The sequence below is a fragment of the Glycine max genome, chromosome 19, assembly GCF_000004515.6.
Source record: "Glycine max cultivar Williams 82 chromosome 19, Glycine_max_v4.0, whole genome shotgun sequence".
Lineage (NCBI taxonomy): Eukaryota > Viridiplantae > Streptophyta > Magnoliopsida > Fabales > Fabaceae > Glycine > Glycine max.
In genome coordinates, this window is record NC_038255.2 from 24,448,682 (window position 1) to 24,473,219 (window position 24,538).

The following is a 24,538-nucleotide window of genomic DNA, read 5'->3' on the forward strand; positions in this document are numbered from 1 at the left end:
GAGATCGAGGTCTACGTGGACGACATAATTGCTAAATCTAAATCCGAGGAAGAACACCTTATCAACCTGCGGAAGTTGTTCGAAAGGCTTAAGAAATATCAATTAAGGTTGAACCCCGCCAAGTGTACCTTTGGGGTCAAATCATGGAAATTGCTTGGTTTCGTTGTAAGCCAGAAAGGGATAGAGGTAGACCCCGAAAAGGTGAAGGCTATCCTTGAGATGCCGGAACCCCGTACAGAGAGGCAAGTCCGAGGTTTCCTGGGACGCTTGAATTATATTGCCAGATTCATATCGCAGCTCACCGCCATTTGTGAGCCGTTGTTCAAGCTCTTACGTAAAAACCAAACGGATCGCTGGAATGAGGATTGCCAAGAAGCTTTTGGAAGGATCAAGAAGTGCCTTATGAATCCTCCCATGCTTATGCCACCAGTACTTGGAAGGCCTCTCATTTTGTACATGACAATCTTGGACGAGTCAATGGGGTGTATGCTGGGGCAACATGACGAATCCGGAAAGAAAGAGCGCGCTGTCTATTACCTAAGTAAGAAGTTCACGACCTGTGAAATGAATTACTCCTTGCTCGAAAGAACGTGTTGTTCTTTAGTATGGACATCCCATCGCCTAAGGCAGTACATGCTGAGCCATACTACCTGGTTGATATCCAAGATGGACCCGGTTAAGTACATCTTTGAGAAGCCAACTCTCACGGGACGAATCGCCCGGTGGCAAGTCCTGCTATCCGAGTTTGATATAGTTTACGTCACCCAAAAGGCGATAAAAGGAAGCGCCTTAGCAGATTATTTGGCTCAACAGCCTCTTAACGACTATCAGCCCATGCATCCCGAATTCCCAGATGAGGACATCATGGCCTTGTTTGAGGAAAAATTGGACGAAGATCGGGACAAATGGACCGTATGGTTTGACGGAGCGTCAAACATTCTAGGCCATGGCGTTGGGGCAGTATTGGTCTCTCCGGACAATCAATGTGTACCTTTCACAGCCAGGCTAGGATTCGACTGCACCAACAACATGGCCGAATATGAAGCATGTGCCCTAGCCGTTCAGGCAGCGATTGACTCCAACGTCAAACTGCTCAAGGTGTACGGCGACTCAGCATTGGTAATCCATCAGCTGAGAGGGGAATGGGAAACTAGAGATCCCAAGCTAATACCCTACAAAGCCTATATCAAGGAATTGGCTAAAACCTTTGATGAGATCTCTTTCCATCATGTTCCCCGCGAGGAAAATCAAATGGCGGATGCGCTTGCTACTTTGGCGTCTATGTTCCAGCTAACGCCGCACGGGGATCTACCCTACATTGAATTTTGGTGTCGTGGCAAACCTGCGCATTGCTGCCAAGTAGAAGAGGAACGGGACGGTAAGCCTTGGTATTTCGACATCAAGCGATATGTCGTAAGCAAAGAATACCCGCCAGAGATTGCCGACAATGATAAGAGGACATTGAGAAGGTTGGCGGCCGGTTTCTTCATGAGCGGAAGCATACTGTATAAGAGAAACCACGACATGACACTCCTGCGGTGTGTGGATGCCAGGGAGGCAAATCACATGATCGAGGAAGTCCATGAGGGCTCGTTTGGAACGCACGCCAACGGGCATGCTATGGCCAGGAAGATCCTAAGAGCAGGTTATTACTGGCTTACCATGGAAAGTGATTGTTGTGTCCATGTAAGGAAATGCCACAAATGTCAAGCGTTCGCAGATAATGTCAATGCTCCACCGCATCCTCTGAATGTCATGTCCGCCCCTTGGCCTTTCTCCATGTGGGGAATAGATGTCATCGGGGCCATTGAGCCCAAGGCCTCGAATGGTCATCGCTTCATCCTCGTAGCGATAGATTATTTTACCAAGTGGGTCGAGGCGGCCTCCTATACCAATGTCACGAGGGGTGTGGTGGTCAGGTTCATTAAGAAAGAGATCATCTGCCGATATGGTTTGCCAAGGAAGATTATCACGGACAACGGCACCAACCTGAATAACAAGATGATGGAGGAAATGTGCGAGGAGTTTAAAATCCAGCATCACAATTCCACACCCTACCGGCCAAAGATGAATGGAGTCGTGGAAGCGGCCAATAAGAATATCAAAAAGATTATCCAAAAGATGACCGTGTCATACAGAGATTGGCACGAAATGCTCCCATTCGTGTTACACGGTTACCGAACTTCAGTGCGAACGTCAACTGGAGCAACGCCGTTCTCATTGGTGTATGGGATGGAGGATGTGTTACCGTTTGAGGTGGAAGTCCCGTCATTAAGGATCTTGGCAGAATCCGGATTAAAGGAATCAGAGTGGGCCCAAACGCGCTATGACCAGCTCAACCTCATTGAGGGTAAGCGCTTAACGGCCATGAGTCATGGGCGCTTGTACCAGCAAAGAATGAAGAATGCATTCGACAAGAAGGTACGCTTGCGCAAGTTCCATGAGGGAGACCTTGTGCTAAAGAAAATGTCCCATGCCGTCAAGGACAATCGAGGAAAATGGGCCCCAAACTACGAAGGGCCTTTTGTTGTGAAAATGGCTTTTTCCGGAGGAGCCCTGATGCTTACCAACATGGATGGCGAAGAGCTACCTTCGCCTGTGAATTCTGATGTCGTCAAGCGATATTATGCTTAGAATCTGGGGCAATTAAGGATGTCACTGCATGTTCTTTATCTTTACGTGTTTTCTGGATTTCCCCCAGGGATTTCCCATCTACTGTATCTCTTGTTACAATCTTTCAAAGAAATGAACGTAGATTCGAGGCTTTAGTCCTCACGTTGGTTTGAAACCTTGCATTAATTTGTGATCACCTGAGCCCTTCCGCTCAGTCCATGGGATGCCCCAAGTGCTTAATTAAAATTGAACCTAAACCAACTTTCGCTCAATTTTGTTGCATTTGAAAACATTCATGCATACGCATACGCATGCATATTGTTGTGGTAAAACAGGGGCAGGATCATCTTGAGCTACCTTCTGGGGTGGGGACAAAACATGAACAGCAAAAACCAACCCAAGGTAAGACAACGACGCGGTCAGGATTGGCCATACCTGGTTGTTTATTACTTGCAGGTACTTAGGAACGGATGCAATTGGGGATGGGGTCACGACCGACTGATCGTCGCCCCTTTCTCTGCGCTAAACAAACAGAGAACGTCGCTGCAAGGCAGCCCCGTATCCTTTGTATTCGCAGTTTTCTTTTGCTATTTGTTTGCTTTAAAAATAAGTAATCAACGCCTAATTCTAACTTAAGTAAGTTCAAGTTAGGCAAAACGCTAACCCATAAGGAAGGAGGGGACATGGTTAATGTTCCTCAAAAAAAAAAATGCAGGTTAGCTCGCCTGGGCGAGCAACCCCTGCACCAAAATATAAAAGTGACGAAAGGGGGGACGTTTTTGCATTCAAAAACTTCTTTTCCCCCCTTTCAAAAGCCATAGCCACGGAATTTACGAGTTTGCACCCCTAGGGTCTCTACTTTTCGCATTCTTCGATTCCGCTTTGCGCTTTTTTTCATCACCAACAAGTAAGTGTTCCATCCTTAAGCTTTCTAGCTTTTCATTGGTGTATTTTGATCTCCTTTTGGTGCTCTAAATTGTGGGAATGTGCTCAAATATGTGGGGCAATTTTGGTTTGTTTTCTTGCTTGATTGGGTTGAATTGGGGGTTTGTATGAGATGGCCCTAGGCCTATAATGCATTTTGAAGCAATGGGACATGCCACATTGTCCCCGTTCTCTTGCTATTAATGCCTAAACGCGCGCCCACCAAGTGTTCGGTGAAATGCCTCAATGGCATTAGCGCGTGGTTTTCGTAGGGAAACAGCCCAATGGGGCATTTTGGTTTGCACATATTTTCTATTTTTTGGGACATGCATTCAGTCCGAAAGGGCTAGAGTAATTGCCCCACATATATCCTAGGCCTAGGAACCAAAGTTTTATGCAAAAGAACACAAGAGTGGGTGCATATTGGGTAAAGTTACCCTTTTTGGCCAACAATCAGCTATGAGCCACGCTACGATAATTTCCCTACCCCTAGATGTTTAGGAATTTTGCTCATCATAAATGTATAGGTTTAGGATAGGTAGCAAAATACCTTTGGCAACTTACACTTTGGGTGTGGTAGCGAAATACTTGGATGTATGTACATGTAATTTTTGGTAGTCAAAATGTCTCACAAAAAAATATAAATATGTTGCATGTTATGTAAAGAAAATACCTTACAAAAATACCTTTTAATTTAAATACAATTTTAGTCAGCAAAAGAAAATATACTTGAATTTGCCTTTAGGTAGCAAAAACACTTGAATAAAGCATGAAATGTAGCACCTTATTGTGTAGATAGTCAAAATTCATCACAAAGTTTGTATATGCATAAGTATTAGAAATACCAGAATGTGCACGTGTGCAATTTTTGGTACCCCAAATGCTTTGAGAATGCATGTATGTAAATTTAGCCAAGGAAGTGCATGTGATGTAGGTAGCAAATACACCTTGGAAGTACATATAAATAATCTAGGTAACGAAGGTGCCTTGATTGTGCATGGGTGCATTTTTTTTAGGTAGAAGAATATCTTGTGCGAGTGAATGTTCATAAGGAAGTATCTGCATGAGTTTGCTCTAAATTTACATTGATGTTTGTGTTTATTGGAGGAGGTTGTATGCCATTTTTGTTTTAAGAGTAGCATTTCTTGGTAAAACTAACTTTCTGAATGTTTGCCTTCGCAGGAAATGGCCCCGAGGAAGCTTGCCTCAAAGAGGTCCAGGAAGGATAAGGCGGCCGAAGGAACTAGTTCCGCTCCTGAGTATGACAGTCACCGCTTTAGGAGCGCTATACACCAGCAGCGCTTCGAGGCCATCAAAGGATGGTCGTTTCTCTGGGAGCGACGCGTCCAGCTTAGGGACGACGAGTATACGGATTTCCAGGAGGAGATAGGGCACCGGCGGTGGACATCACTGGTTACCCCCATGGCCAAGTTCGATCCAGAAATAGTCCTCGAATTTTATGCCAATGCTTGGCCAACAGAGGAGGGCGTGCGTGACATGAGGTCCTCGGTAAGGGGTCAGTGGATCCCGTTCGATGCAGATGCTATCGGCCAGCTCCTGGGATATCCGTTAGTGCTGGAAGAGGGCCAGGAGTGCGAGTATGGCCAGAGGAGGAACCGGTCTGATGGGTTCGATGAGGAGGCCATCGCCCAGCTGCTATGTATACCGGGGCAAGATTTTGCCTGGACTGCTGCAGGGAGGCGAGTGCGAATCATGCGCACCAACATGACCACCCTGACCCAGATATGGATGACGTTGCTCCTCAGCAACATCCTGCCTAGTGATCATAATTCCGACCTCCCCCTGCCGAAGTGTCAGCTGGTGTACGCCATCCTGACGCGGATGAGCATCCATGTGGCTCAGTTAATCGCTGATGCCATCTATATTTTTGCAGGTATGGCGCCTACTAGGCACCCTTTGGACCCAGATAAGTCCAACAGGGCCCTCGGATTTCCCGCACTGATCACAGGACTCTGCCAATCGTTCGGAGTCCCCGTTGCACCTACCAAGGTGATTCGGCCGCCCATCACCCGGGCTTTTATTGAGAAGTACTGCACCCAGAGATGGGCTCAGGGGGATGCTCCACAGGCCGCGGGCGAGCCACCACCACCTCATCAGGCTGGCCCGGCTGGGTCATTTGACATGGAGCAGTATTTACGACATTTGGTTCGCCAGCAGGCAGCCAACCACCGGGCACATGTGCAGACCCATGATTGTCTATACCAGATGAGCCTCAGCATGCAGAGCCAGGGCTTTGCTTCTTTTTCATGCCCTACTCCAGACCAGTTCAGGGCAGAGGTCGCATGGCCCGGGGATTGGCCCGAGGCCCAAGCAGGAAAGGCACCCCCAGAGGCTCCCGGCGATGGAGAAGAGGCCCACGAGGACGAGGAGATGGCCGATTTGCTTGACTTCTTGGGAGGGAGTGGAGCTTCATGACTGGGAGATCCCCAGATTCATGTTTTCTTTCGTACTTCTTTTATCATTTATATGTTATGTTTTGACTTGAGGGACTAATGTTTGTTTTTGTTGTTTCGATTGTCATTTGTACAACGCATACATTTTTGTTTGGATTGTTGCGTTAGTGTTTATATTCATTACTATCAATGATGTATGAAATTCTGGAACCGTGTAGAGTTCTTCGTTTAGGAACATCGTCCAAAAAAATAATAATAAAATAAAACAAACAAAAATCATGACAAAAATAAAAATCAAAAAAAGGAAAAAAGAGCAAGTAAGGGAAAAGGAGAGCAAGTAAGGAAAAAGAGAGGAAAAAGGAAAAGAAAAATAAGTTGTCTAGCTGAAAAACCAACATGCTTTTGAAAAGAGATGACTTCCAACTTTTCTTTGAAAAATTCGCTGATCATAGCTGGTTTTTGGAAAAAAAATGTGTGTACACCCGAAGGGTGAATGCTGTGAAAATTTCCCCGGACGCCCAAAATGGACTAGGATGAATGCACAAATTGATAAATGAACATGTTTTGGAAACGTTGGGTTGATTTAAAATAGAGGAAATGAATCCTGAGCCCTAGCATCACATGACCATAAAAATTTGACACTTGAGTGTCCGCATAGGTGCATGCATGACCAGTTTTGCATAAAATTTCCAAATCATCATTTCTGCATTTGTGTCATGGAAATAATGTGGGGCATCCCTTTTATCCTTGAACCAAACCAAACCCTGACATGTATCATGCCTAGCCATTCTACAAGTCTTGAGCCAAAATCCTGACTCACCATAAACCTTGACCCAGGGTGAGAATGTCAATCCTTACCCTCGGAAGCAAAAAAAGAGAGAAGGAAAATTTCCAATCAAAGGAAAAAAGGAAGCAAGGAAATTCCCATTCAAAGAGTGGGAGAAAGCGAAAAGAAAGGAAAGGAAATTCCAAGTCAAAGAAAAAAGAATGGGAGAAAGTAAAAAAGAAGAAAGCTCCTGGTCAAAGAAACCAGAAGAAATGTGCAGAGAGGTCTTTGGACCGGACAATATCTGAACAATACAGAATTGTCACCAAATGCACAAAAAGAAGGAAAGGAAACCACGACCTAAAATGGTCTTCTCCCTTTAATTGCCAACCAAAATCTTGTGCGCTAGCGACTTTTTTGCCCCGCACTAAACAAAAACAGAAAAGGAAAAAGCCAACAAAAAATCAAAAGCCAAAAACACACAAAAGCCAAAAAACCCACCAAAAGAACCCATTCCCAAGGGAAGTCCTATTGATCCATGATCACGCATGTAATTTTTGATTTGATAGGAAATAATTTGCAAAATCAAGTCATGACATATCTATGGTTCGGAATTAGGATAAAACACTTACCTGTGCGAGATTGATACACTTTGAGTGGATTTCTTCTATTTTTGTCGAACCCAGTGTTTCCTCTAAATGGTCATTTAGAAATGAAATGCTAAACATCCAAAATCTCATTTATGGTTATGAGAAAATTTCATCAGCATACTCTCCTTCCCCGGTAGACGCATTGTTTTTCACTCAAAAAAGCATATGCTGCTCTAATCAGTTGGAATTTTTGTCTCTTTGCTAAAGCATGTTTGCATTTTAGTGGAGAGAACACCGAGACTTTTTCAACTCTCACAAGTTATCCAGAACTACGTAGGTCTGAGTTCCTCATTGGAGGATACGTAGGAGCAAAAGCCTCGCTTTTGTCGACCACACCACCTTTTGTTGCCATGACCCAAGAGCTGGTAACCCGCGGAGACACCTTACAGTTATCCGCACCTCGTCATTCAGTGACCCCAAGTGTGATTGGTGAGCAGAGGCCAATGTGGTCATCTGTGCCCTTTCTGGAGATGTCAGCATCTTCCGGTGGAGACTTTTTCAAGTCTCACAAGTTATCTAGAACTACGTAGGTCTGAGTTCCTCATTGGAGGATACGTAGGAGCAAAAGCCTTGCTTTTGTCGGCCGCCCCACAGGATCTGTCATACTGACCCTGAGGTCATGTGACATGCGGAGACAAAATTTGGTCATTCCGCACCCCTTTGCCATTCAGACACAGTCGTGTCCGATGGCACGCAGAGACAAAATTTGGTCATTCTGCACCCTTTTGTCATCCAGAGGCGGCGGGCCCGATGACATGCGGAGACAAAATTTGGTCATTCCGCACCCTTTTGCCATTCAGACACAGTCGTGTCCGATGGCACGCAGTGACAAAATTTGGTCATTCTGCACCCTTTTGTCATCCAGAGGCGGCCGGCCCGATGACATGCGGAGACAAAATTTGGTCATTCCGCACCCCTTTGCCATTCAGACACAGTCGTGTCCGATGGCACGCAGAGACAAAATTTGGTCATTCTGCACCCTTTTGTCATCCAGAGGCGGCGGGCCCGATGACATGCGGAGACAAAATTTGGTCATTCTGCACCCCTTTGCCATTCAGACACAGTCGTGTCCGATGGCACGCAGGGACAAAATTTGGTCATTTTGCACCCTTTTGTCATCCAGAGGCGGCGGGCCCGATGACATGCGGAGACAAAATTTGGTCATTCCGCACCTCTTTGCCATTCAGACACAGTCGTGTCCGATGGCACGCAGAGACAAAATTTGGTCATTCTGCACCCTTTTGTCATCCAGAGGCGGCGGGCCCGATGACATGCGGAGACAAAATTTGGTCATTCCGCACCCCTTTGCCATTCAGACACAGTCGTGTCCGATGGCACGCAGAGACAAATTATGGTCATTCTGCACCCTTTTGTCATCCAGAGGCGGCGGGCCCGATGACATGCGGAGACAAAATTTGGTCATTCCGCACCCCTTTGCCATTCAGACACAGTTGTGTCCGATGGCACGCAGAGACAAATTATGGTCATTCTGCACACTTCGTCAATCGCGGCAGACAAGCCTGTTGACACGCGGAGATTTACATCATCTTCCGTGCTCACAAGATCTGTCATACTGACTTTTGAGTCACGCTGACGGGCGGAAATACCCGAGTGGTTATCCGTATAAACATTCTTTTGCTATCTGTAAGACAGAACGCTTGATAGCAGGCAGAGACTGACATCGTCTTCTGCACCTTTTGTTCCCCCGGGAACAATGAGTCATTTGCATGCGGAAATTTCATGGTCACCCGCGACTCTCGTCAACCGAGAGGAATTAGTGTCTCATCTTTACTTCCCTTTTATCTCCAATAAAAGACAAGTAAAGAGGGGCAACTGTCATACCCTAATTTCGTCCGGGGACCTTTGCTTAATGACATGCGACTTTTCTTTGGTCCTTGTAAGGTGCTTGGCACCCATCATTAGGCAATTTGTGAAATTCCGGGACATGCCGGAAAACAAAAGAAAATATTGATGCACAATCCGTAAGGTTCCGTGACACACTGGAAATCAAATGGAAGCATCGTTGCACGATTAAGTGAGGTTCCGTAACATTCCGTAAGTCAAAAATGGGATGATTATGTAATCCACAAGGTTCCGTAACATTACGGAAAGAAAACAAGTATCGTTACGAAATTCGTAAGTTTTCGTAACTTTACGAAAAAAGAATCACCAAAAAAAAAAGGCAGGGGGTGTACTTAGTAAAAATGGGGGTGCAAATAGCAACCAGGCCCACTTGGGCCCTCCAGAAGATTCCTCCAGAAGGCTGTTGCTTCTGGAGGAAGCAACCCTGCTCGCCTGGGCGAGCTGGGCGGCAACCATCTCCCCTATTTTGCTATAAATAGGGGAGGAAGTGAAGAAGAAAAGGGTTCAGCCCCTTAGGCACTTCTCTCTCTTTCGAATTTGCTTGGAAAAATTGTTTCCGTGAAGAAAATCTAAGCCGAGGCGCTTCCGAAACGTTTCCGTAAGGAATTTCGCGAAGGTTTCGACCGTTCTTCGACGTTCTTCATTCGTTCTTCATCGTTCTTCGATCTTCAACGGGTAAGTACCTCGAACCAAGCTTTTCGATTCATTCTATGTACCCGTGGTGGTCCACATTGTGTTTCGTGTATTTTTATTCTCGTTTTATTTACTTTTTATACCCCCTTTTGACGTGCTTAAACCATTTTATTTAAGTCATTTCTCGCTGAACCTAAAAATAAAATAAATTTCCACCGATCGTTTGAATTGTATTATCCGTTAACTTCGATTAAATGAATTCCGACCGTTCGGTTGTGCCGTAAGCACGTTGGAAATCAAAAAGATGTAAAATAATAATATAATAATAAAAAAATACCTTTTAGTAAAATAAAGCGAAAAATCAATTGGACGTTTTCTCTTTGGGATTTCTCATTCTTAATCGAATTGACTAATAACTAAAGTGAAACTAAGGCTAAAATCAACTCGCCTAGTCAAGCTCGTCCATAAAAATAGGTTTTTGAAGTTTGTCATTTCAATTTCTTACTAAGTAAAATGGATCATTTTCAAGGTCCAACGCCTTAAAATGATCACCTTTTAAGTAAAAAAGAATCACTTGATAAAGAAAGAACTACGTAGGTCTGATTTCCTCATCGCAATTGAGGAATACGTAGGAGCAAAGGGAAACACCCTTGTCGACCACAAAAAGAGAAAAAATATAAAAAGGGTATAAAAGATATAAAGACATAAAAAGGGAACATAAAAAATCAAAGTCATGTTTGCACATTCGATTAAAGGCTGCCGTCCCTTGGGACGGACGTGTGGGGTGCTAATACCTTCCCCGTGCGTAAATACAACTCCCAAACCTTTCGCTTAAAAGTTCGTAAATCGCGTCTTTTCCGGTTTTTTCGACGTTTTCCTCAAATAAACGTTGGTGGCGACTCCGCGCGTATTCCTTTCGTGGAACACGCATCCCGCGAGTCACGCGTCGCCCTCCCGCCGAAGGGTAGGTTTCGACAATCCCCATAGAATTGATAAGCCGAAGGAGGATTTTCCACAAAGGAATAGCTTCCTTGACAAGAATCAATTTGGTTTTCATTCAAGAACCAAAGAAGAGGCTAACCTCTCTCTAAGCACAAGCTTAATTTCAATTATATCGAAAATTCCTACAATTAAGAGTTTCTCAGTATTTATAAAACTAGGCTTAAGAGAATAACTAAGCCTTTAATAAGGCCTATTTACATCAAGCTCAAGCCCACTACACAAATAAACAAAAATTAGGAATTTTCATAAATTCATGCTGAAGGTGTGCACTAAGCCAGACAGCTTGCGTGAAGCCCAATTTCTCCTTGGGTTAGAATTGGGCAATGGCCTCCTCGTCGAACCCGTCGGCCCTGTTCCTCCTCTGGCTGAACTCACATTGATGGCCTTCCTCCAAAACTAGCGGGTCACCCAGGAACTAGCTGAGGGCATTTGCGTCAAAGGTAATCCACTGACCCCTCACCCATGAACGCATGTCTCGCACTCCCTCCTATGTGGGCCAAGCATTAGCATAGAACTCTAGGACTATCTCAGGGTCAAACTTAGCCATGGGAGTCACCAGCGACGTCCAACGCCTGCGAGCTATCTCCTCTTGAAAGTCCGTATACTCATCCTCCCTGAGCTGGACATGCCTCTCTCTGTGGAACGGCCATCCTTTGATGGCCTCGAAGCGCTGCTGGTGCTCGGCGCTCCGGAAACGATGACTATCAAACTCGAGGGTGGCACTGGACCCTTCCACTGCGGTGTCTCTTCTAGACCTCTTCGTGGAGAGTTTCTTCGGAGCCATTTCCTGCAAAATCATTTAGAAAGTTAGTTCAAGAAAAACTTAATCAAAACGAAAGCCAGATCAAGCCAAACAACGTACCCTTTTTCCAACAAAGCATGAACATCCATATGAATTTTGAAAGGAATGCTTACACGTTAATGTGCGGGTTCTCCTAGGGTATTCATATATTTATACCTATCTTTCTCTTGATGAACGGCACCCTACAAGATGCACCTACTTTTTTTGGCAAAGAAATTCCTTACGCTATGTGTCAAACTATCCATACATATTTTCCAAGGCTTTTGCTACCCACCTACCCCATTCTTTTTGCTATATGTTCACATTTAATTCACATACATGTTCATACATTTGAGAGGCAACTTCATGTTATATTCGCACATGCTTACACTCATTTGAAAACAAATTCATATCGCACCTTCATTGGAAAAGTAATTTTTGTACTACTCATTCACATTCTTGAAAGGCAATTTCATCATATGTTCCTACTTTGAGACGCATTTTCGTGCCATTTTCAACATATATGCACATTTGCAAAGCATTTAGCTACCTATTCAACATACACATGTACATGGTGAATGACATTTTCACACTATCTAGGCACAAGGAAAACATGGTGCAGCCCAAAGCAAGCGCTGGCCTTAAGGGGAAACCTCACCAACATGCTCTCACTCACCATGCCTTCTTGTATTTCAACAAACAAAAGCTTGGGCCCCCTAGGCCTAAGTCATGTTTTGGCATTTATCCTAATTCTTGCAAGCTGTCCGCATCCAAAAAATGGTAATCATACATACACAAATCCAATCTAAAAGCCATTTTTACAAACTTAGGCGAAAATACCATTGAGGCATTTCACCGAGCACTTGGTGGGTGCACTTTTGGGTACCAAGAACAAGGGAATGGGGGCAATGTGGCTTGCCCCCATCATCTCAGAACACAACCTAGGCCTAAGGCCATCCCCTACAACCCCTTAATTCAAAGAAACAAAGCATAAATTTGCCCCAAATTGTCTCACGGAATTGGTCAAATTATGTACCATTCAAAGCATAAAAGGAATCAATGGAAAGCTAGAAACCAAAGGGTAGTGCACTTACTTGTATGGAGTGACCAAAGACACTAAAAATGGAAGCAAAAGCGCAAAAATGGTGGCCTAGGGGCAAAAATCTGCAAAACCCGTGGGTGTTGCGTTTTCGAATGAGGGAGAGGAGTTTTGAGTGGAGAGAAACTCCCCCTCCCCTCGTTTTTATGTTTCCAGGTGCAGGGGTGCTCGCCCAGGCGAGCTAACCCTGTATTTTTTTTTTAGGGAAGACACTGGTATGTGCTCTCTATGGGTTGGTGTTCGCTTACTCGAACCCCCCCCCCCTTAGGGTAGATTAGGCATCCGACTATTACCTTAAAGATACAACAGTAATAACAACTGGGAATTTAAAGGATACTAGGCTGCCTCCCAGCTGCGCTTCCCTCTTGTCCGGAGCTAGGCATGGGACGACGATCCATCGATCATGGTCCTAGCCTCTACTCGCGTCCGTCCCTAAGTACCTGAAAGTAGGAAACGACATTGCGCAGCAAATTGTGGCCGCGTTACCGTTTACCTTGATTTGTCTCTGTCTTTGGATTTGGCCCGGTATTTGACCATCGCCTAAGACAATTCTGCTCCTGTCATAAGATAACAAATATGCATGCGTATGCGTATGCATGAGCGTTTTCAAATGCAATAATCTTTTTGGTGAAAGCTGGTCAGGTTCAGTTTCAATTAAGCGCTGGAGGCATCCCATGGACTGAGCAAAAAGGCTCAGGTTATCAAATTTTGGACATAGTTTAAAGCACAAAGTGAGGACCGGAACCTCAATCCCATGTTCTTTTCTTTTAAAAGACTGCGATGAGAAAATTACAGAGGACAGGAATCCTTGGGGGAAATCAAGAAGGACACACAAAAATAAAAGAACATGCAGCGACTTCCTCAATTGCCCCAGATCCTAAGCGTAGTATCGCTTGACAACATCGGAGTTCACGGGTGAAGGTAGCTCCTCGCCATCCATGTTGGTGAGCACCAGGGCCCCTCTAGAGAAAGCCCTTTTTACAACGAAAGGCCCTTTGTAGTTCGGGGCCCACTTCCCTCTGTTGTCTTTCAGAGCTTGGGAGACTTTCTTTAACACCAAGTCCCCTTCGCTGAACCGGTGCGTACGTACCTTCTTGTCAAAAGTGTTCTTCACTCGTTTCTGATATAAAAGCCTATGACTCATGGCGGCCAAACGCTTGCCTTCTATGAGATTAAGTTGATCGAAACGTGCTTGGGCCCATTTCGATTCCTTTAATCCGGATTCCACCAAGATTCTTAATGACGGGACTTCCACCTCAAACGGTAGCACAACCTCCATTCCATATACCAATGAGAACGGTGTTGCCCCGGTTGACGTGCGCACTGAGGTTCGGTAACCATGTAACGCAAATGGGAGCCTCTCGTGCCAATCCTTGTATGACACGGTCATCTTCTGGATAATCTTCTTGATATTCTTATTGGCTGCCTCCACGGCTCCGTTCATTTTTTGTCGGTAGGGCGTGGAATTGTGATGTGGGATTTTAAACTCCTCGCACATTTCCCCCATCATCTTGTTACTCAAGTTGGTGCCGTTGTCCGTGATAATCTTCCTCGGCAAACCATATCGAAAGATGATTTCCCTCTTAATGAACCTGACCACCACACTCCTGGTGACGCTAGCGTATGACGCAGCTTTGACCCACTTAGTGAAGTAATCGATCGCCACTAGGATGAAACGATGTCCATTCGCAGCTTTGGGCTCTATGGCCCCAATCACATCTATTCCCTACATGGAAAATGACCATGGTGCGGCCAAGACATTCAGAGGAAAGGGCGGAGCATTGACATTGTCTGCGAATGTCTGGCATTTGTGACATTTCCTCACATGGCGTGCCCATTAGCGTGCATACCAAAAGAGCCCTCATGGACCTCCCCCAGCATGTTTTCTACTTCCTTTGCGTTCACGCAGCATAGCAGAACCATGTCATGGTTTCTCTTGTATAGTATGCTTCCGCTCATGAAGAAGTCGGCCGCCAATCTCCTCAATGTCCTTTTTTCGTTGTCGGAAGCCTCCGGTGGGTACTCTTTGCTTTCAACGTATCGCTTGATATCGAAATACCAAGGTTTACCGTCCTATTCCACTTCCACCAGACAACAATGTGCGGGTCTGCCATGACACTTGAACTGATGTAAACCCATTTGCACAAAGGTTGAAGATGGATCTTCAAAGGTTTTTCTTTCTTTTTTTTATGAAATTTATTGAACGAGAGAGAAAGTTACAAGTTTATGGAGGGTTGAATGTAAGGTATTTGGTTCAAAGTTTGAATGTGTTTGGATGGAAAATGAAGATAATAACAATGGTGTTCAAGTAGGATTAAAGAATGAAGGTTTAGAAAGATGAAGAAGGAGAATGAAGAAGGGGGTTGGAAGAATCACTCCTCCGAAATTGGTGTCACACAAAAGGTGGTGTTCCTTGATAAACCAATTTCTTGAATCACTCAAGTAACTAAGGAGATTCACTCTCACACTTTAGAAGGTGATTAAAACTCAAATTCAAGGTCTATCTCTTTATTAGAAAATGTGCAGCCTATAAATAGGAATGACATCAAGTTGGTTACACAAGTGAAATGATCACCAATAACAACAATTGATGGTGTCATTAAACCTAATTAAAACTAGAATTGATAACAACAATTGATGGTGTCATTATACCTAATTAAAACTAGAATTAAGACACATAAACATATGGAAAATTGTGCAACTCCTTGGTCAGCCAAGAGGCAGCCACAATCCTAGAGTTTTCACCTTATTAAACCTTAATTTATTTAAATTAAAACAAGCCCATAGGTGGTGCAAATCCCAAGAGAATTGACAGCCACTTAAACACAAGTTTGGGCCTTTATTTCAACTAACAAAATGCTAATAAAACCACTCAACAAAAGTGGCACCCTCTACTCTTCTTGGAACATGGTGCAATTAACAATCCGAAGCTTCTCCACTTGTAACTTGGGCCTAAATTCAAATAGCATGGTTAATACTTGTTGAAGAGCTTCCTTGGCCTTCTTTGTTCTAGCCCTTGCCATAGGTCCTCCAAGTCCTTCTAAAGGTTCCTTGCCCTTATTCCTTGCCTTATCCTCATCATGAACTCAATGTACGGTAGGTCCCCGTGCGGTGTTAGCTGGAACATGGATGCTAAAGTGGCAAGCGTATCTTCCATTTGATTTTCCTCTCGGGGAACGTGATGGAAGGAGATCTCATCAAAGAAACCAGCCAATTCCTTGATATAGGCTTGGTAGGATATCAGCTTGTGGTCTCTAGTTTCCCATTCCCCTCTCAGCAGGTGAATCACCAGTGATGAGTCCCCGTACACCTTGAGTAGCTTGACATTGGAGTCAATTGCTGCCTGGATGGCCAGGGCGCACACTTCATACTCAGCCATGTTGTTGGTGCAGTCGAACCCCAGCCTGGCTGTGAATGGTATACATTGATTGTCCGGAGAGACCAATACTGCCCCAACGCCATGGCCTAGAATGTTTGACGCTCTATCAAACCACACGATCCACTTGTCCCGGTCCTCGTTTAGCTTTTCCTCAAACAAGGCCATCATGTCCTCATCCAGGAACTCGAGATGCATGGGTTGATAGTCATTGAGAGGCTGCTGAGCCAAATAATCTGCCAAGGCGCTTCCTTTTATCGCATTTTGGGTGACGTAGACTATATCAAACTCGGATAGCAAAACCTGCCACCGGGCGATCCGCCCGGTGAGAATAGGCTTCTCAAAGATGTACTTAACCGGGTCCATCTTGGATATCAACCAGGTGGTATGGCTCAGCATATATTGTCTTAGACGGTGGGACGCCCAGACTAAAGCACAACACATTCTTTCGAGTAGGGAGTAGTTCATTTCACAGGCCGTGAACTTCTTACTCAAGTAGTAGACAACGCGTTCTCTTTTCCCGGACTCGTCATGTTGCCCCAGCATACATCCCATCGACTCGTCCAAAATCATCGTATACAAGATGAGAGGTCTTCCGGGTACCGGCGGCATAAGCACGGGAGGGTTCATGAGACACTGTTTGATCCTTCCAAACGCCTCTTGACAATCCTCGTTCCAGCGGACAGATTGGTTTTTGCGTAAGAGTTTGAACAACGGCTCACAGATAGCGGTGAGCTGTGATATGAATCTGGCACTATAGCTCAAACGCCCCAAGAAACCTCGGACATGCCTCTCGGTACGCGATTCTGGCATCTCAACGATGGCTTTCACCTTTTCGGGGTCCACCTCTATCCCTTTCTGACTTACGATGAAACCTAGTAATTTCCCTGACTTGACCCCGAAGGTGCACTTAGCGGGGTTTAACCTCAATCGATATTTCCTAAGCCTTTCGAACAACTTCCGCAAGTTGACAAGGTGTTCCTCCTCGGTCTTAGACTTGGCAATCATGTCATCCACATAGACCTCGATTTCTCGGAGCATCATATCGTGGAACAAGGCCACCATAGCCCGTTGATAAGTTGCCCCGGCATTCTTGAGCCCAAAGGACATCATCTTATAGTAGAACGTCCCCCATAGGGTGATGAAGGTAGTCTTTTCCATATCCTCTGGCGCCATCTTTATCTGATTGTAACCGGAGAACCCATCCATGAAGGAAAACAGAGCGAAATTGGCAGTATTGTCCATGAGGATATCGATGTGCGGCAGAGGAAAATTGTCCTTGGGACTGGCTCGATTCAGGTCTCGATAATCTACGCACATTCTTACCTTCCCATCCTTCTTAGGGACAGGTACAATGTTGGCAACCCATTCCGGGTACCGAGCAACAACCAAAAAACTAGCATCAAATTGTTTCTTTACCTCTTCTTTTATTTTCAAGGACGTCTCGGGCTTTATCCTCCTCAGCTTTTGTTTTACCAGGGAACACTCAGGATTTAGAGGTAACTTGTGCTATACGATGTCAGAACTCAAACCGGTCATATCTTGGTATGACCAGGCAAAGATGTCTTGGTAGTTTTTTAGCAGAGCCATTAATTCTTCACTGATGGGTGCGGTCATACCCGTGCCTATCTTTACTTCCTTTTTCCCACTGCCGGTTCCTAAGTCCACTAGCTTCATCTCTTCTTGATGAGGCTCATCTCTTGGTCCTCATGGGCGACTATCTTTTCCAACTCCGGGGGAAGTCCCACATCCTCGTCCTCTTCACTCTCCGTCTGACCCGCTTCTTGCTTGAAATCGATGATCGGGTCCCAGGTATTAGTACCTTTGAGGGACTCGTCGTCGGATCTAGCGTTTTAAGCGTAAAGAAATAAACATGCAAATGAATGAGAATGGGTAGAGGTGCAAGAACAGATGAAGAAAGATCTCTATATTATAAATTCAGGAAGAAAAGACATAATACCTGTCATACCCTAATTTCGTCCGGGGACCTTTGCTTGATGACATGCGACCTTTCTTTGGTCCTTGCGAGGTGTTTGGCACCCATCATTAGGCAATTTGTGAAATTCCAGGACATGCCGGAAAACCAAAAAAAATATTGATGCACAATCCGTAAGTTTCTGTGACACACCGGAAACCAAATGGAAGCATCGTTGCATAATTAAGTGAGGTTCCGTAACATTCCGTAAGTCAAAAAGGGGATGATTATGTAATCCGCAAGGTTCCATAACATTACGGAAAGAAAAAAAGTATCGTAACGAAATTCGTAAGTTTCCGTAACTTTACGAAAAAAGAATCACAAAAAAAAAACAGAGGGGGGTGTACTTAGTAAAAATGGGGGTGCAAATAGCACCCAGGCCCACTTTGGCCCTCCAGAATATTCCTCCAGAAGGCTGTTGCTTCTGGAGGAAGCAACCTGGTTCGCCTGGGCGAGCTGAGCGGCAACCACCTCCCCTATTTTGCTATAAATAGGGGAGGAAGTGAAGAAGAAAAGGTTCAGCCCCTTAGGCACTTCTCTCTCTTTCGAATTTGCTTGGAAAAATTGTTTCCGTGAAGAAAATCTAAGCCGAGGCGCTTCCGAAACGTTTCCGTAACGTTTTCCGTGAAGAATTTCACAAAGGTTTCAACCGTTCTTCGACGTTCTTCATTCGTTCTTCATCGTTCTCCGATCTTCAACGGGTAAGTACCTCGAACCAAGCTTTTCGATTCATTCTATGTACCCTTGGTGGTCCACATTGTGTTTCGTGCATTTTTATTCTCGTTTTGTTTACTTTTTATACCCTCTCTTGACGTGCTTAAGCCATTTTACTTAAGTCATTTCTCGCTTAACTTCAAAATAAAATTAATTTCTACCGAACGTTTGAATTGTATTATCCGTTAACTTCGGTTAAAATAAATTCCGACCGTTCGGTCGTGCCGTAACCACGTTGGAAACCAAAAAAGAGGTAAAAAATGATATAATAATAAAAAAAACATCTTTTAGTAAAATAAAGCGGAAAATCAATCGGACGTTTTCTCTTTGGGATTTCTCATTCTTAATCGAATTGATTAATAACTAAAGTGAAACTAAGGCTAAAATCAACTCGCCTAGTCAAGCTCGTCCATAAAAAATAGGCTTTTGATGTTTGTCATTTCAATTTCTCACTAAGTAAAATGGATCATTTTTAAGGTCCAACGCCTTAAAATGATCACCTCTTAAAGTAAAAAAGGAATCACTTGATAAGAAAGAACTACGTAGGTCTGATTTCCTCATCGCAATTGAGGATACGTAGGAGCAAAAGCCCCGCTTTTGTCGACCACCCCAAGAGATCGTTAATGGTCCAATGCCTTAACGTTTTTCTCCTTTCAAAAACAAGAGATCGTTAATGGTCCAATGCCTTAACGTTTCTCTCCTTTCAAAAACAAGAGATCGTTAATGGTCCAACGCCTTAACGTTTCTCATCTTTCAAAATCAAAAGACCGTTTAATGGTCCAACACCTTAAATGACCTTTTGTTCAATAAAAACATATTTTGCAAAAAAGACAAAAACAACTTAACCAAACACTTTGTTCCGAAAGAACTACGTAGGTCTGATTTCCTCATCACAAATTGAGGAATACGTAGGAGCAAAGGGAAACACCCTTGTCGACCACAAAAAAGAGAAAAATATAAAAAGGGTATAAAGGATATAAGAACATAAAAGGGAACATAAAAATCAAAGTCATGTTTGCACATTCGATTAAAGGCTGCCGTCCCTTGGGACGGACATGTGGGGTGCTAATACCTTCCACGTGCGTAAATACAACTCCCGAACCTTTCACTAAAAAGTTCGTAGATCGGGTCTTTTCCGGTTTTTCCGACGTTTTCCTCAAATAAATGTTGGTGGCGACTCCGCGCGTATTCCTTTCGTGGAACACGCATCCCGCGAGTCACGCGTCGCCCTCCCGCCGAAGGGCAGGTTGCGACAATACCTTAACAAAAGGAAACTCTAAAGCCTAGGCCCAACCGTAGAGTTTAAAAAGCCACAAAGGGTTACATTATGCTTGTCGCGTAAATGTCCGGGCGCTCCTCCACTCGCTAATTTCCTAGTCAGAAACCAGGAGGGGCAACTTACCAAGATGTCTTCCTCCCCTGATACAATGACCAAATGCCCCTCCACTACGAACTTCAGTTTTTGGTGGAGTGTAGAGGGAACGACTCCCACCGAGTGGATCCACGGGCGTCCCAAAAGACAGCTGTAAGCCGGGTTAATATCCATTACTTGGAAGGTAACATGACAGGTATGATGGCCTATCTGTACAAGGAGGTCGATCTCTCCACTCACCTCTTGGCGGCTGCCGTCGAAGGCACGAACCACTATGGAACTTGGCCTTAGATAGGAAGTGTTAAACGGAAATTTCTCCAACGTGCTTTTGGGCATTACCTTTAAATTGGAACCATTATCGATGAGTACCTTGGCCACGACGTGGTCCATGCATTTGACTGACACATGCAAAGCCCTGTTATGCCCTCTCCCCTCGACAGGGATTTCTTCTTCAGCGAAAGCGAGATAGCTGTTGGCGGTGATGTTATTGTCGAGCCCTCCAATGCCTTCTACGGAGATGTCTTAGGCTACATGAGCTTCGTTCAGGACCTTTACTAGCAAAGCCCGATGAGGCTCAGAGCTCATGAGCAGTTCCAAAAGAGAGACTCTGGCCAGGGTTTTGTTGAGCTATTCCATGACCTTGAACTCGCTTTATTGAATAATGCGGAGGAACTCGCCTGCCTCCTCTAGCGATACTTCTTTCTTGCCACGGCCGTCCTTTTTCTCCGAAAGACCTTTCACTGGAATATTCTCGTTCGGAGTGGGGATTATTTTGTCATTTTGTTCTTCTGCTATCTTTGCCTTCCCCTTAACGTTTGCGGGTTGTGTCAGCAGGTCAGGGGGTGCGAACACGCGACCGATGCGGGCCACGCCGCTCATCCCCGTGATATTGGTTACCTTGGCCGACAATGAGTTGATGTCGGTGGCTTCTTCCTTCCTTTCGCTTGGAGGCACATACCTCCACGGAACTGCGTGGCTGTTTTGGTATGGAAACGGAACAGGTTAAACTACCAAGGGGTATCGGGGCATTTGGGGAGCTGCGTCTCTGGTGAAATATACCACCAAAGGCTCAGGCCTTCCAAAACTTCCCTCATCTGTGGACTGCATACATATATGTTGCTCTTCACTCCCTTCATCGTCGACTTCCAGCCGGCCTTGGTCTATCATTTGTTGCAACAGGTCCTCCATTGCTAAACATGTTTCTATGTTATGTAGCTCACCGGGATGCATCAAATAGGGATCTTCCTCATGCCCACCGCGGGGAATTACGCACCCCTTTTGTAGGGCCTCGTAGATAAACCTCCTGGGGGTCGTCACGTCCTTCAAAGGCTTGGACCTGCGCGGCCTACCCGACTCGACGGCATTAACTGCTCCCCCTCCATGATTGGCGAGCGGGTTCATTTTCACATTGGGCCGATCCTCTTGAAACGTCAGCCATTCGGCGTCTATCAAATGTTGGACCTTGTATTTAAGGGCCAGGCAGCGTTCGGTGGAGTGGCCCGGGGTTTTCCCATGGTATGCGCAGGTTGCGTCAGGGTTATACCACTTTGGGAAAGGAGGCTGGTAAATCTTCGCGGGAGATATCACAGCCATCTGGTTGGCGATGAGGGATGGCAAGAGGTCTTTGTACGTCATTGGGATTGGGGTGAATTCTGGAGTTGGCCTCGGGGGAAAGTTCCTTATCGCATTGGAAACGGTGCCAAAGTTGGCATTGCCAGCCGGGCTAGTCGGGGTTAGAGCCAGAGCTTGAGGGGCCTCCCTCTGGATGGGCGTGGGCGCCCTAGCTTGTACGGGTGCTGAGTTGGGAGAGTCCCCAGCGTGAGCTAAGAAGCTCGGGTGATGTTGCGCGTACTGATGGGTACCATGGGAGGTCTGCGATGGCTTGATCCATGCGGGCGCTGAAGTGACGGCATGGGTATCTCCTTCCTTCCTTTTTGCCCCAGTTGCTCCGATTCTCCTAGCGTTGGTACTTGTGGAGGAGACGTAATCGAACTTCCCTCTCTTCAAACCTACTTCAATTCTTTCCCCGGCGAATACCAAGTTCGCGAAGCTGGAGGGCATGTAGCCCACTAATTTCTCACAGTAAAACACCGGCAAGGTGTCTACCACCATGGTAATAATTTCCCTTTCGACCATGGGAGGGGCCACTTGTGCTGCCAGGTCCCTCCACCGTTGAGCGTATTCTTTAAAGAACTCACTTTCCTTTTTAACCATGTTCTGCAATTGAGTCCGATCGGGAGCCATATCGGAATTGTACTGATATTGCCTAAGGAAGGCAGTAATCAGTTCCTTCAAGTCCGGATGCGGGAAGCTTCCAGATTAGTGTACCAAATGACCGCGGCTCCAGCCTAGCTATCTTGGAAAAAGTGCATCAACAACTTTTCATCCCTAGAATATGCCCCCATCTTGCGACAGTACATTTTGAGATGGTTCTTAGGACAAGTCGTCCCTTTGTACCTGTCGAAATCAGGTACCTTGAATTTTGGGGGGATGACGACGTCCGGTACTAAGCAAAGATCTGCCATGTCCGCGAACGGATAGTCACCAAAGCCTTCAACAACTCTCAATCTCTCTTTGATGAGATCGAGTTTCCTTTTTTCTTCCGCTGCTGGGGGCGATCCTTCTGTGGACAAGAATATTGGCTGTGCTGGGAGGTTTTGAGGTTCTCTCGTGAGGTTGGGCTAAGGCAGTGTGTTAGGTGTTGGCCCCTCGACGGGGATCGGGGGGTAGAAATTGATGTCTCCTTGGGCATACTCTCTACGATCCTTGTGAACCTCGTCTGACTGTCGAGGAGGCTCCCCTTCAAGGATGGGGAAGGGACACGACCCGCGTCATCACGCATGACTGGTGGCGTGTAATTAGGTGGTAATCCATAAGGGTAAGCCACTCGGTTGTATCCCAAATGGGGGTTGCTGATGTGCCCCAGTGTGCTTCTTTCTCGTCCTACCACGTTTGGGAGAGGATGGTGCGTGGTAGCTGGGAGAGTTGGGTCTGCTTCGGCAGCCGAACTAACAGCGGCAGCGGTGGCCACGTTATTCTCCATAAGTTGTCTCATTCCTAACATGGCATCCATCATGGAATCCATTTGCTCTTTTAAAGCCGACATGTTGGCTTTCATCTGTTCCTATATCTCCTCTTGGTCACCCATCGTCTTAGATTTGGATCTGGTGCGATAGGGATGCCTTTGGGCGCGTTTAGTTATGGCGTTTTCCCTAAAAAACCAAACGTGAGGAGTAGGTAAAAAAATGAATGCATGCTAGAGATAAAATGCGGGAGTGATTTGATTCGCACTGATCTTTGGAGTAAAAATGCGGGATAAACTCATTTTATTCAAAAAGTTATAACTAGTCAAGATCTGAGTGACAATACAAACTTCCTAGCGGTTTCTAATTATATGGGCCATTAAGTCTATCATATGCTGACAATAGCTGAGAAGTCCGTGGATCTCCTCGGGGGCGGAGTAGGTGTCCGCCATTGCTTTGGCCTTGGTTAGCAATCGGGGAAGTTCTTGACTCCCGTTCAAAGAAAGAGCAAATCGGTCCATCCACATTGTTGCCTCTTGATGTAACAAGTCGATCACCCTTCCTTTAGCCTCCTTTTCCGCGTACACTCAGGCATACTCGTCCGCCACATTGTGCTCGTGGGCCGTGGCTAGATTTAATTCTTCTTGGTACTTGCTGACGATAGCTAACATGTTGGTCTCTGTCTCGCATAAACGCTGAGACAAGCTTCTCTTGGACCTTAGGCAAACCTTCAACTCATCCTTCAAGATCAAACTGTCTACTCGTGATTGGTCCCTTTCCTCTATCCGAAGCTTAAGCTCGTTGTTACTGCCCCACAGAGCCCCTCGAAATTTGTTCTGGCCATGTTCTTCCCTACGAGCCCTTTTGGTCTCTTGTTCCATGGCCTTGGTGGTAGCTATATTTACATCTCTCAGTTCGGCATTCTCCTTTCAGATCTTGAGAGCTGTTGATTTGAACCTTTCTTTGACTGTTCGGGCTTGCTCGAGTTCTGCCCTAAGGGCCTGCACCTCTTCGTCTTCCCCTTTAGTGGTTCTCAAACTCAAGAGCCAATCCAAACCTTGCATGTGGGCTTTCAACCACTTACGATAGCCACCGATGGGCCCGTTGTTACTGCCTTTGAGTTCTTTGTCCTTCTTTTGCACCATCTCCCACGCCTTATGGACCTTTTGAAGCGCCTCCACGTTGGTCTTATTGAAACCTCGTGCAATAATAGGCTCGAGCTCTTCCTCTAGTGGTGCCCCTCTCATAGGGTAGCCAAGTTGTCTTATAGCGAGATCGGGATTGTAACTGATGCAACCCCTTGTCCCCATCAAGGGAACATTCGGAAATCCTA